Raw genomic sequence first — 4,206 nt, forward strand, 5'->3', positions numbered from 1 at the left:
AAATTCTTCACCCTTAATAAAAAACATTTAAATGTCATCTGTATTAAGTTTCAAAGGTTGCTGAGGTTTCAACTCTTTATACTAGTACAATTCTTGCCACCTTTTTATGCGTATTAAAAACTGTTGAGCAGCTTACTTTAGTTACCTTAAAAGCCCTGGAAATTTTGTTTTAAGTATAAGTAATGCTTTATAGTACTATTAATCATCTGCAACATGTTTCAAAGAGTAGGGCTTCTCATGAAACAGAAGTATAAGAGTAATTTTATGTGTAGGTATGTCCTAAAAAAAGTGTTTTGCAAAGCAGATTTTGTACAGATCTTTTGCTCCTACAAACATTAAGATTTTGTCTAAGATTTGATCCCTTTAGAATAAAAAGTTGTGTCTCCATACCCTAGTAATCACACTGTGTCTTGGCTAAGAATGGAAGTTCATTTTGGAGGAGCACCGAAGTGCCGCTGGTATATGGTTGCAGGGCAATAGCACATCTTGTGGTGCTCTACTAAAACTGAATGTAAGGCCCTTTCCACAAAGATCAAGGGCAAGACCACTTGCCAAAATAAGGCCTATAATAAGACACACTTAGTTATCAAACCTCTTTCTCCATATTTGATTCTGCAGATGCTACCATTTTGAACCCTTAAAACTGCTATCCCTTTATACATTGCGTACTAAAACATAAGAAGTGTAAATACTTTTCATTAACGAGATTGAAAATTTGACAGGTTAATAAATGTCTCTCAGGGGGGGATTCCTAATTATTTACAAAAAGACTTGTAACTTACATTGCACTTTAAAACAGTTACTTTCTTCTGGTTGTTGCAATACAGATTTCAAGGGTCACCATTACATATAAAAGTTGCATTCTGATCTTTTTATTTTTTCCTACTCTATTTTATTTTTTTAAACAAATTTGTATGCTTGTTTCAACTTTTACATATAATTGTATTATTTAAAAATAGCCAAAAGTTTCCTATTCATAAGGTTTACTTTATTACATTTTTATTTAAACATAATCAATCCTCAAAGCTCTTCCAAATGTCAAGGTTTGTTTTACATGCTTACTATTTTTAGTTACACAAACAATTAATAATAATGACAGCTCATGTATGTCAATCGTGTAGATTAACATTTAAGCCTCAAGCCTTGGGCTAAATTTGTATGTGAAGACCGACATGGCCTTAATTCACCAGCCACAACATTAGCCACCTGTTCAGTTATGCATTGACGCAAATATGTCATTGGCCAATAACAAGGCAACAGATGTTGTTTCTGGGCTTGAAGAGCGTGCCAAAGAGAAATTGCTGATTTTAAAACATGCTTGAGAATGGGGAAGGAATTTTAGCCCCTGAACAAGGTCCTTGCAACAGTGTTACTTATAAAAGCTTCATCTGCTGGGTACCACATACAAAACCATCTTTTCAACTAACAGAGAATTGGTTAAAAAAAAATCAAATGTCTCTTGTATCTGGATACTAGGATTGTCTAGGATATCTTTCCCTCGTACATGATTTGATATGCATCTTGATACATATTCCCTCATTTGGCATTTAAAACTACATATGAAAATGCCTTTTCACAGAGAAAATCTTTTCTTTTCTTACTAGCACTTTTTATCTTAAGCAACAAATGCAAAATGTCTTTGACATAACAGCTTTGAACATTAAAACCTGGAATTTTGAGTGTTTTTGACTGTTATGTTTTTTCTGGTTAAAAAGAAGTGTCAGAATAATTTTGTTTGTTTGCAGTGCTGTGAAAAAAGTGTTGTGTTAAGTGCACACAACATACAGCCCTCGCTGTGGTTCATCCTCAGCTAATTGTAACTGACCAGAACTGGTAGAAACAAGCTTGTAATTGGACGCACTTTTGCTTGCATCACATGTACATAAAAAGGAAAAAGTAGTAGAAAGCATAAGAGGAAGAGAAACTACAGTTTGGCAGAAACCGATTATTTACTTCCCGATTGATTTATATCTTTTTGCTAACATAATCTTGTTTGTATCAACCAATACTACTGTGACTGCCAGTGCTGGATTCATTTTTCGATATGTATCAGTACTTTTGCATCCCTACTGAATACACATTCTGAAGTTTAAAGCAAATGTCTGCAATCCTGTGTCTACACTACAGTGACTGTTGCACACATGCTGGTTCCTTGTACCATTCAACATTTCGGTGATTTTGAACACCTATACACTCCCATTGTATCTACCTAATTTGAAGCTGGTTTATTTGTTTCACATGTTTTTATTGTCCTGGCTAAAACCCTGGACAATAAAAACGTGTTTCAATCTCATGGAACTGCAGACTGAAACGACAATAAAGTTATCTTTAATCTTTTAAAATGTTTTTTAAATCAATCCTCTATTTAAAATAATCTATGTTAAAATATTTAATATAGCCCTACATTAATTCCCATACCAGTGGTTAATTTGAGTTCTACAGCCAAGTCTTGATGTGATGCGATGCTGAGCTTATGTATATTTCCATGCAATAATGCATGGAAAATGTTCATATTTTTTATATGTAAGATTGTTAATAAATATTGTGGCAACCTAGGGGTTAGCCCCGCCTTCAGCTCCTAGGACTCATGGGAAGCAGGGAATCTTGGGTGTGTGTATATATATATATATATATATATATATATATATATATATATATATATATATATATATATATATATATATATATATAAAATCATAAAGAAAACAAAAAAACACAACTTCAGAGTTTGATATTGGTACAAAATAAAGGGGGATGACTAAACTAAACTGTCAAAGATACTGGGAACATCGCTCAGTATTTTATATACTGTTATCGCTTTGGGTGAATTGATTGCTCTTATGGATTTTAGGTATAAATTATATTCAACTAAACTACAAACAGATACAAATACAAAATTTCCTGCTATGCTGTAACTACAATATTCCAAAAATCCCATTGAAACTGTCAAATTTTCATCAACAGGTTCTCTTAGCCTGGGCTCTGATCTACAAACACAACTTTTCTCCACAGAGTTGTATTATTTGGAACAACTGTAATATTGTCTATAATAGGAAAACTCTGTTTTTAAGTAACTGGTTTAATAATGGTATAATTTTCCTCAATCAATTATTCAAAGAACCTGGATTATTATATAACTACTCAGATTTCACAATGCAGTATAAAATACCAATGACTCCCAAAGAATTTGCAGTAGTGTTTGATGCCGTCCCGTCCGGGCTTTGCATATTATTCAAGGGTTTCTACAGCGCTCATTCTCTGACTTTTCATCCTCCTGATGTGCTCAAGTCCCCTCTGGGTCGTTTCTGCTTCACTTCTGCTAAACAGTTGAACTCAAAAATCAGTGCTTTGTTCCAAGATAATTTAGTTTTTTGTTCCATCGGCTACCTCTTATTGGGCTAATTTCACTTCTAAAATTGAATGGAAAAAAGTCTGGTCTTTACCACAAAAAATACTTCTTAACAAATAAAGTCAAAGAAATCTCTTTTAAACTTCTACACAGATTTAATCCAGCAAAACAATATTTAACTAAATTTAAAGCTGACATAAACACTAACTGTACTTTCTGCCAGAAACAACCTGAAACCTGCGCCCATTTATTCTGGTCTTGTGAATTCACATACAAATTTTGGAAAAACTTTAACAAGTTTATCTCCGACTCTATTTTGGCTGATTTACAACTTTATTATAAAAACATACTATTTGGTTTTCATAGCTTTGATCTCAAAGATCGAGTTGCTTTCTTTTGCATAAACATGTTATTATTTATGGATAAATTTCACTTTCACAAAAGCAAATTTTCTAATAAAAAACCTGATTTATTTGTGTTCAAACTGGAACTGCAGCAATATTTAAACTTGATTTCAGCTTCAAAAAATACAAAAGCTCACAAAACAATTAACATTTGTAAATCTTTTGGAATGATAACATAAGTTTACTCTCGCATTTTCTCTTTTTATTTTATCTATTTTTTCATATATTTATTTTTATTTTTTTGTTTTAATTTTTTATTTTTTGTGTGTTTTATTAATATTTAGAATCTTTCTAAGAATGTAACACGTTTAGTCTGTATTCAGAAGTGTAATTGTTGTTAATTTTTCATTTTGTGGTTCTGTATGTTGCAATTGTTCAATAAAAAAAGGAAATTTCATATTCACAAATCAAAAATAAATAAATAAATAAATAAATATATAAACTACAAACAGC

Source organism: Oryzias latipes, chromosome 8, assembly GCF_053564925.1.
Source record: "Oryzias latipes strain Hd-rR chromosome 8, Olatipes_Hd-rR_3.1".
Taxonomy (NCBI): Eukaryota; Metazoa; Chordata; class Actinopteri; order Beloniformes; family Adrianichthyidae; genus Oryzias; species Oryzias latipes.